The following is an 11,449-nucleotide window of genomic DNA, read 5'->3' as shown; positions in this document are numbered from 1 at the left end:
TCAGCAAGGAGAGGAGAGCGTTGACTCGGCACAATGCATCTTTAAGCATCATGTCCTCAACACAGAAAAAAAAAAGTGTTTTATTTCATTTTCTGTTTTCACTCACACAGAGTGAATGGAAGATTACAATGAGGCCACATGAGCTCACTGTGCAATAGAGTCCTCGAAACTATTGTTTACCCAGACGATCATATTCTCTAGGTTGTGGCAGACGCTTCCCAAGAGGAGGTTTGGGCCAAAGGATAAATAACTGAAATAGCTCAGCAAGGATATGGATGGCTCAGTGTCTGAAGAGAGAATGTTGGGGGCAGCAGAGAATGAAGTAGAGCCATGTTAAATAAAAGCACTTCAAGATGGTACTGGCCATGCCCACAGCTGAAAAGAAAGGAGAGAAAGAAAAGAAAGAAGTGGAAAGAAAGGAGCACTGCTATCACCTTAAACATTGCTGTTGAGCAAGTAGAAGGTTCTGCAGCGGGCCTATCCAAAAGGGTGAGAGCTAAGGTCAAGAAGAGTGCAATGGACTTTAAAATAAATGTCACCTGTATTGACCTGTATGTTAGTTTGTAATGCATAATGCAAAATGTAGTGCTTACGTGTCTATATGCTTTTTGGGTACATTGTAATTTTATATAGGCAACCTTTGTTATACTCTGTACTTTTATTAATTAGAATATTTATTTCAAAAACATTTAAATTAATAAATAAAGTTTAATTGTTTGGTCTTTGTAACTTTGGTCTTCAGATGCCTCTTTCCATTTAGTGATAATCTGAGCTAGATTTTTGTCTGCTTTTATACAAATTGTCTTATGTAAACAACTATGTCCCTTTGTCCTACTTTACATAAAACTTTGATTAGTAGGTCCTGAAGCGTGTTAGTGGTTTTTGGTATTGATGAATGTGATGGTGAAGATTCTAACATTAACCCTAGGGGGCTTCTTTATCATATGCAGTTCCAGATGATATTAAATAATAATAATAATAATAATAATAATAATAATAATAATAATAATAATAATAATAATATTTTTTCTGTTTACACAGAGAAATACCCTGAGCCACACTGCTACCACTAACGTTGCTAATATCAGGGAAGAAGACACAGATTGAATAGCAAAACTCTGAAATTTACTGAAGTTTCCAGTAAATATTTATACAGAATGAAAGGCATAATTCATTTTTATTTTCAATGCTACATCTGACATATCAATTTTCTCTTGTCCATGTAATATAAAAGGTATGTAATAAAATATGTGTTTGTGTAATAATATCAGCAGTTAGTGCAATAGTGAAACAGATTTGTATGAAGGTAACAGAAGTGTAGTTGTAATAAATAGACGTAGATAAACCAAGTCAAGTCAAGTAGCTTTTATTGTCATTTCAACCATATATAACTGTTGCAGTACACAGTGGCATGAGACAACTTTTCTCCAGGAGTGATTGGTGCTACATAAAACAAAGACAGAGCTAGGACATAGTAAGTAGTCCTAGCCACTTAAACTGCAACTGTGCAACCTGGTGCAAACACTGCAAGACAAGTAAAACAAGACAGACAAGACAGTGCAGGACAATATAGTTCAGGACAAGACATACAAGACAGTGGTTACAAGACAATACACAATACACAAAATGCAAAAAAGACAGTACACAAAAAACACTGCAGACCGACCAGTGTCCATACTGTATGTAAATACTGTTAGTTCAGACAATATTGCGTCTGATACTCAAATGAGTTTGTTAGCAGCAGGTCCCTGAGACAATGTATAATATTGTGCAAAAACAGAAACAACTGAAATATTGTACAGTATGAGCAAAATGACTGAAATGTTAGACAGTGTATGTAAAGAGCAAAAAAGTAAAAAAGTGTGTAAAACAGCATGTAAACAGTTTGATGGATGTATATTAGAAGTGTGTGGTGTAGATCTGTGCAGTCCATACAGATTATGTGTGTGTGTGTGTGTGTGTGTGTGTGTGTGTGTGTGTGTGTGTGTTGTGCTCAGTTCAGTTCAGTTATTCAGTCTGATGGCTTGCTGGAAGAATCTGTTACACAGTCTGGTTGTGAGGCCCAAATGCTTCGGTACCTTTTCTAAGAAGACAGGAGGGTGAAGAGTGTGTGTGAGGGGTGTGTGGGGTGAAGAGTGTGTGTGAGGGGTGTGTGGGGTGAAGTGTGTGTGTGTGTGTGTGTGTGGGGTCATCCACAATGCTGTTAGCTTTGCGGATGTAGCAAGTGGTGTAAGTGTCCATGATAGAGGGAAGAGAGACTCCAATGATCTTCTCCGCTGTCCTCACTATCCACTGCAGGGTCTTGCAATCCGAGATTGTACAGTTCCCAAACCAGACAGTGATGCAGCTGCTCAGGATGCTCTCAATGGTCCCTCTGTAGGAAGTAGAGACACTGTAGGGCTTTCTTGGTGATGGAGCTGGTGTTGAGTGACCAGGTGAAGGTCTCCGCTAGATGAACACCAAGAAATTTGCTGCTCTTGACGATCTCTACAGATGATCCATCGATGTTCAGCGGAGAGTGTTCGCTCTGTGCTCTTCTGAAAACAACCAGCTCTTTAGTTTGATCAACATTCAGAGAAAGGTTATTGGCTTTACACCAGGTAGTTAGCTTGTGGTAGTCGTGTCATCGGCAAACTTGATGATATGGTTTGATCTGTGCATTGCTGCACAGTCGTGAATCAGCAGAGTGAACAGCAGTGGACTGAGCACACAGCCCTGAGGGGCTCCAGTGTTTAGTGTGGTGGTGCTGGAGATGCTGTTCCCAATACAGAGGTCTCCCAGTCAGGAAGTCCAGGATCCAGTTGCAGAGGGAGGTGTTCAGTCCCAGCAGCTCAGCTTCCCAATCAGGTGCTGAGGGATGATTGTGTTGAATGCTGAACTAAAGTCTATGAACAACATTCGTACATAAGTGTCTTTATTGTCCAGGTGGGTGAGGGCTAAATGGAGGGCTGTGGCAATGGCATCGTCTGTGGAGCGGTTTGGACGATACAGGAACTGTAGGGGGTCCAGTGAGGTGGGTAACTGGGTCTTGATGTGCCTCATGACGAGCTTCTCAAAGCACTTCATAACTATGGGTGTGAGTGCAATGGGATGATAGTCATTGAGGCAGGACACTGTATACTTCTTTGTATAAACAAGATTCAGCATGTTTTTACCTCTCGTTGCAAAGTCCACATGTTCATGGAATTCAGGGAGCACTGACTTAAGATTTGCATGGTTGAAATCTCCGGCTATGATAAATAGTCCGTCAGGGTGAACATTCTGTAGGTCGCTAATAGCTCTGTATAGCTCACTTAGTGCCTCTTTAGCATTAGTGCTAGGAGGAATATAAACCCAGACAATGTAAACAGTAGTAAATTCCCATGGTAATTATGGGATCAGAATCAGAATCAGCTTTATTGCCAGACATGTTTTCACATGCGAGAAATTTGTTTTAGTGACATAATCTCCACAGTGTAACAGGACGTCATATGTAGTATAGATTAAATTGTATGTACACATTTACAGGTGTGAAATGTGCAGTTAAAATAAACATATGAAATATACATATGCAAATAAGTATACAATATATACAATTTGTATGTACACATGTGCAATTGTGAAGTGTGCAGTTGAAGTAAACAGTACAGACAATATGTATGCATGTATGTACAGAGTGCAAGTATGAAATGTGCAAATTGAGAGTGTTAAGTGTTCATCAGGTGTATTGCTTGAGGGAAGAAACTGTTCCTATGTCTGGTCGTTCTGGAGCTCAGGGCTCTGTAGCGCCGACCAGATGGCAACAGTTCAAAGAGGGAGTGTGCTGGATGTGAGGGGTCCTGAGTGAGGGAGTGTGCTGGATGTGAGGGGTCCAAAGTGAGTGTGCTGGATGTGAGGGGTCCAGAGTGAGTGTGCTGGATGTGAGGGGTCCTGAGTGAGTGTGCTGGATGTGAGGGGTCCAGAGTGATTTTCTTTGCTCTTTTGCTCACTCTGGAGGAGTACAGGTCTTGCAGAGTGGGGAGAGTTGTGCCAATTATTCGCTCAGCAGTCCGTACTACCCTCTGTAGTCTTCTGAGGTCGAATTTGGTGGCTGAGCTGAACCAAACAGTTACTGAGGTGCAGAGGATGGATTCGATGATGGCAGTGTAGAACTGTTTCAGCAGATCCTGTGGCAGGTTGAACTTCTTCAGCTGACGAAGGAAGTACAACCTCTGCTGAGCCTTTTTTACAACGGATGTATTATGTGTTCACCTGACTAAAGAGTTTTTAACCTATATTTAAACTGGGAAAGTGTGTCTGAGCCCCGAACACTAACAGGAAGACTATTCCAAAGTTTGGAAATTCCAAAGAGCTAAATAAGAAAACGCTCTACCACCTTTAGTAGACTTAGATATTCTGGGAACTAGCAGAAGTCCTGAGTTTTGTGATCTCAGAGAGCGTGAAGGATTGTAACGTGTTAGAAGACTAGTTAGATACATGGGAGCTAAACCATTAAGAGCCTTGTACGTAAGTAGCAGCAGTTTGTAATCAGTTCTAAACTTAACAGGTAGCCAGTGTAGAGATGATAAAATTGGGGTTATATGGTCATACTTTCTTGTCCTAGTGAGAACTCTGGCAGCTGCATTTTGGACTAACTGTAACCTATTTATTAAAGATGCAGGACAACCACCTAGTAATGCATTACAATAGTCCAGTCTAGAGGTCATGAAGGCATCAACTAGCTTCTCAGCATCATATACAGACAGGATGTTTCTCAGCTTGGTGATATTTCTAAGGTGGACAAAAGATGTCTTTGTACTATGGGCAATATGATTTTCAAAAGACAAGTTGCTGTCTTATATAACACCTAATATAACACCCAGGTGTTTCACTGTTGAGCTGTGTTGAGATGTACAGTACATCCCTCTAAATAGAAGTTGAAGTGTGAGAGTTTCTGTGTACTGGGTTTTGGACCGATACGTAGTATTTAACAAAAAATTGCAGCTCATCCAGTCTTTTATCTCTTTAACACACTCAGTTAATTTAGACAATTTAGACATTTCATCTGGTTTTGATGAGATATATAACTGTGTGTCATCAGCATAACAATGGAAACTAATCCCATGTCTTCTAATAATGTTCCCTAATGGAAGCATGTATATAGAGAAAAGCAGAGGTCCTAGAACTGATCCTTGAGGGACCCCATAATTAACTGGTAATAAACTGGAGGATTCACCATTTAATTAAAAAATGGTATCGATCTGACAGGTAGGATCTAAACCAACTTAAAACCTCTACCTGAATAACTGTAATTTTGTAAGCAATCTAGGAGAATTATTTTGTTCTATAGTGTCAAATTAAGCACTAAGTAGAACTAATAGTGACATACAGATCACTAAGCTAAGAACAAGTCTTTTGTAACTGCACTGCACTTGTTTATGTCTAAAAAAAAGGTGTGAAATAGGTCTCTAATTTGATAGTTCATTAGGATCTAAATTAGGTAATCTTAATGTTAGCAAGACAAAAGAGCTGATAGTCAGTCCCTCTTCACCTCAGCACCCTATTGTTATTCAAAATCGAACAGTTTCAAATATCTGGGAGTGACACTGGATAACACACTCACCTTTCTCAGCACAGTCATCAAAGACTGTCGGTCATTTGCAATCTCAAAGGACTTAATGTCGCTCCTCGATTACTATTGTTACTTTATCAAAGCATTATTCTGTCAATTTTATTGTATTGTTCAACTTGTTTTTTCGGCATTCTTTCTGTTAAAAATATGGTCAAACTCACAAAGGTGTCCAATATTGCTGCGAAAGTTATAGGTCTTCCAACACCTAACCTTATAGAACTCAATAACACAGCTATCGGACGCTTTGCCATTTCAATAGAACGGGATTCCACACATCCACTAAATGAGTATCTAGCCCCACTGCCTCAGGGGGCAGGTACAGGGCTCTGAGATGCAGGAGGGCCCGCTTTGGAAGAAGCCTGATTCCCTCAGTCATTAAGTACCTTAACAACAGACATCGCTGAGTGTTATTTTGAATGTTTCTTGACATGTGTGTATTATGACTGTTTATGTTGTGTGTGTGAAACAAGTGCAAAAGCATTTCCCCTTTGGGGACAATAAAGTATAAAGTAAAGTAAAGTTTCTTAATGAGGGGCCTAATAACTGCCAACTTGAAAGATTTAGGGACGTAAGCTGAAGATAACTAGGAGTTAATAATATTAAGAAGAGGATATGTAGCACATATGTAGATATGTTCTTTCAGTAATTTAGTTGAAATGGGATCTAACACATGTTGGTGATGTAGCTGTAGTAATAGGTTTATTTAGCTCTTCCTGTCCTGTATTTATAAAGCACTGGAGTTGAAAGTGTACAGCTTTAGGTGAGACTGGGTCATGAAATGCTGTCATGGGTTGAACATCAACTATTTTGTTCCTGATACTTTCAATTGTGTCAGTGAAGAAAGTTCTCACTACTGAACTGTGATGGAATATTGTTTAAAGATCAGATTTTTTGTTAATCTAGCCACAGTGCTAAATAATAAATAGAGTGGCATGTACAGCTTGACACACACACACACACACACACACACACACACACACACACAGAGAGAGAGAGAGAGAGAGAGAGAGAGAGAGAGAGAGAGAGAGAGAGAGAGAGAGAGAGAGAGAGAGAGAGAGAGAGAGAGAGAGAGAGAGAGGAGAAAGGAGAAAGATTTTAGGTATGACTGTAGTCATGTGATGGACAATGTAAATGATGTGCAAAGTGCATATAGGAACTCCAGCAAGACTAGCAATGACAGCATAAACAAAAGGGAGTGTCAGAAGGTGACATAGATATGAGGGCTTCCTGGGATGAAAAGTGTCCTACCATACTACAGTCTGCAAACCTGGGCAACTTACGAGGGTGGTAAGGTGACAGCATCCAGACATCCCAGTTAACCAAACATTGGATGCCCATGAACCCTCCAGATCTACTACTTTACCTAAGAAAATCTAGTTATAAAAATCTAGACTAAACAAATCTGTTTTTAGACTGGACTTAAACACTGAGTCTGTGTCTGAGTCCCAAACACTAATTCGAAGTCAGTTCCTGAGTGAGGTTTATTAACAGTGAGGTTTATTAACAGTTCTTGGCAACCGGCTGTTTCCAGCAGGAATTGGCAGACAAGTAAATTATTTACTGTATATAAAAAAAACTATAAGTAATCCTCAACTTTTTGTATATGAAATAATTCTATTGGAATCTATCATCTCACCTTATAGGTCTGGTATATCACAGCCGTCCCTGAGTGCCATAATATCTGTCGTTTTGAACGGTATACTTAATATGGGTAGTCGATACATCAGGTTCCCCTACACTGTGCGAGAACAGGCCGAAATTAAAATGCAATTTGCAGCAATGTCTGGTTTCCCAAATGTAATCGGCGCAATTGACTGCACTCATGTTGCTATAAGGGCACCATCTGAAAATGAATTTGCTTATGTTAATATCACAATCACAAACTACAAGACAGCTTCACCTGCTTTTGATAGCGACGCCTCCCTCCCAGACGCGTTGAACGAGTTCTACGCTCGGTTGGAAGTACAGAACAATGTTACGCCAAGGAAGACCATCCATCGTCCCAACGACCAGGTACTCTGTCTATCCACGGCCGACGTGAGGAGAACTCTATGCAAAGTTAACCCAAGGAAGGCTGCTGGACCAGACAACATTCCTGGCAGGGTGCTCAGAGAATGTGCGGAACAGCTAGCAGATGTCTTTACGGACATCTTCAACATTACCCTGAGCAGTGCTGTTGTTCATACGTGCCTCAAAACTACCAACATCGTTCCTGTCCCAAAGAAGTCTACAGTGTCCTGCCTCAATGACTATCGTCCCGTTGCACTCACACACATAGTTATGAAGTGCTTCGAGAAGCTCGTCATGAGGCACATCAAGACCCAGCTACCACCCTCACTTGCCCCCTACAGTTCGCGTATCTTCCAAACCGCTCCACAGACGATGCAATTACCACAGCCCTCCACTTAGCCCTCACCCATCTGGACAATAAGGACACTTATGTACGAATGCTGTTCATAGACTTTAGTTCAGCATTCAACACAATCATCCCTCAGCACCTGATTGGGAAGCTGAGCCTGCTGGGACTAAACACCTCCCTCTGCAACTGGATCCTGGACTTCCTGACTGGGAGACCTCAGTCAGTCCGGATCGGGAACAGCACCACCACACTGAACACTGGAGCTCCTCAAGGCTGCGTGCTCAGTCCATTGCTGTTCACTCTGCTGACTCACGACTGTGCAGCAATGCACAGATAGAATCATATTATTAAGTTCGCCGATGACACGACCGTGGTTGGTCAGCATACAGGGAGGAGGTGCAACACCTAACTGCCTGGTGTAGAGCCAACAACCTTTCTCTGAATGTGGACAAAACTAAAGAGATAGTTGTGGACTTCAGGAGAGCACAGAGTGACCACTCTCAGATGAACATAGATGATCTGTAGAGATCGTCAAGAGCACCAAATTTCTTGGTGTTCATCTAGTGGAGAACCTCACCTGGTCACTCAACACCAGCGCCATCACCATGAAAGCCCAGCAGCGTCTCTACTTCCTCCGAAGGCTGAGAAAGGCACATCTCCCTCCCCCATCCTGACCATGTTCTACAGAGGGACCATGGAGAGCATCCTGAGCAGCTGGATCACTGTCTGGTTTGGGAACTGTACGATCTCGGATTGCAAAACCCTGCAGTGGATAGTGAGGACAGCGGAAGATCATTGGGGTCTCTCTTCCCTCTATCATGGGCAGAGAGCTAAGATCATCAGAGAGAAAGTGGAAGAAATCACAACTTGATGCAGATCTTGATTTTTACAGAACACTTCTTGTCAAGTTCTCCTCAGATGTGACTTCTGCCAAGACTTCCTTCTACAAGGAAAAGCTTGAAGCTTCCTCACATGACCCTCGGAAATTCCACAACATCATCTCTTCTCTGCTCGGCCCCCGGCTCCACCTTCTTCATCCTCCCTGACTGCAGAAGACTTTGCTTCTTTCTACAAGGAGAAGATTGAGGAAATCTGCCGGACCTTCACTTCAGCCCCGACTGCACTTACATCTCAGAGTATGCATTCCCCTACACCTTCGTTGTCACATTTCTCAACTGTGGCAGCAGAAGAGATTTTACAACTCATCCAGTCCTGCAATCCTACCACCTGCCCATTGGATCCACTCCCTACCACTATGCTCCAGACTATCTCACAAGACCACTTGCCCTTCATTTCCACTATCATCAATAGATCCATAGCATCTGGTCAGGTACCAACTACTTTCAAGAGAGCAAGGGTTATTCCCATCCTAAAGAAACCTGCTCTGGATCCATCAGACATCAGTAACTACAGACCGGTATCACTTCTCTCATTTCTTTCAAAAATTCTTGAACGCATTGTCTATAATCAACTGTCTGTCTATCTCTCACAGAACAACCTCCAAGATCCCAAACAGTCTGGCTTTAAAGCAGCTCACTCTACAGAGACAGCCCTTTTGGATGTCTCTGAGAACCTACATACTGCTAGATCAGCCAAACTATCATCCGTCCTTATCCTCCTTGACCTTTCAGCAGCGTTTGATACGGTCAACCACAAGACTCTCTTATCCACCCTCAAGGTCTTGGGATTTGCGGATCAGCTTGGGAATGGTTTGCCTCCTACCTGGAAGGACGCTCTTATCAGGTAACATGGAGGGGAGTGACATCTGCTCCACGCAGACTCTCCACTGGCGTCCCACAGGGCTCAGTACTTGGTCCTCTTCTTTTCTCCCTGTATACTCACTCTCTTGGGGAAGTTATTTCATCACATGGGTTCTCTTACCACTGCTATGCTGATGATACACAACTTATCTTCTCTTTCCCACCCTCAGATACCACAGCTTCTGATCGGATCTCAGCATGTCTGGCAGAAATTTCATCATGGATGACTGCTCATCAGTTAAAGCTCAATCCTAGCAAAACTGAACTGCTGTTCATCCCAGGTGATTCATCCCCAGGTCATGATCTTGCTATATCCTTGCACAATGATCTGATCTCCCCTTCAGCCACAGCTCGCAACCTTGGGGTAATCATGGACAATCAACTGTCCTTTTCCTCTCATGCTGCTAATGTGACTCGCTCATGTCGGTTTCTTCTATATAACATTAGAAGGATTTGGCCATTTTTGTCCACAGAGACTGCTCAGGTACTTGTTCAGTCTCTTGTCATTTCTAGACTGGATTACTGCAATGCACTGCTGGCAGGTCTACCTATGAACGCAATCCGTCCTCTGCAAATGATCCAAAATGCAGCTGCCCGGCTTGTTTTCAACCTGCCAAAGTTCTCGCATACCACCCCGCTGCTGCGATCCCTCCACTGGCTTCCGGTAGCTGCACTCATCCGATTCAAAACACTGATGCTGGCCTACAAAGCCAAAAATGGACCAGCTCCCTCTTACCTCAAAGCCCTCATCATTCCTCGCACTGCACCCCGCAACCTCCGATCTACCAGCACTGCTCGACTGGTTCCACAATCTCTCAGGGTAAGAGGCAAGTATACTACAAAACTCTTCTCTGTTCTGCCACCAAGGTGGTGGAATGAACTTCCCCTAGAGGTCCGGACAGCTGAGTCACTGGCTATTTTCAAGCGGTTGAAGACCTACTTATTCAGGAAACACTTCAACTAGCACTTCTTTCCTTATCTTTTTCATTTAAAAAAAAACAAAAAAACCAAAAAAAAACCCCCCAAAAAACCTGAGACTTTTTCATTGTAACTTTGAACAAATGTTTTAAACTCATGGTATCTTAAGTATGTAACCTAGTGAATCAGCATTAATGTATTCAATGTTAGAGATTTAAGCACTTATGTACGTCGCTCTGGATAAGGGCATCTGCCAAATGCTGTAAATGTAAATGTAGATTTACACCACACACTGCATCCGCAAAGCCAACAGCATTGTGGATGACACCACACACCCCTCACACACACTCTTCACCCTCCTGCAGTCTGGAAAAAGGTACCGAAGCATTTGGGCCCTCACGACCAGACTGCGTAACAGCTTCTTCCCACAAGCCATCAGACTTCTCAATAACTGAACTGTACTATACTGTTTTTTGTCCTGCACTGTCTTTTGCCCTGCACTGTCTTGTTTGTCTTGTCCTGCACTGTTTGCACCAGGTTGCACAGTTGCACTTTATGTGGCTAAGACTACTTACATGTCCTTAGCCCTGTCTTTGTTTTATGTAGCACCTTGATCCTGGAGAAATGTTGTCTCATTTCACTGTGTACTGCAACAGCTATATATGGTTGTAATGACAATAAAAGCTTCTTGACTTGACTTGAACATTGTGGCACGCTGGCCTGGTTCAACACATGATTTCTTTATCTTAACACATAACAGTGTAGGGAACAGACTAAATGCAGGCACAGTAGCTATGTGATGGCTGGCTTCTTGGTGAGTTT

This window comes from Tachysurus fulvidraco, chromosome 5 (genome assembly GCF_022655615.1).
Source record: "Tachysurus fulvidraco isolate hzauxx_2018 chromosome 5, HZAU_PFXX_2.0, whole genome shotgun sequence".
Classification (NCBI taxonomy): domain Eukaryota; kingdom Metazoa; phylum Chordata; class Actinopteri; order Siluriformes; family Bagridae; genus Tachysurus; species Tachysurus fulvidraco.
Note: the sequence above shows the minus strand (reverse complement) of the source record.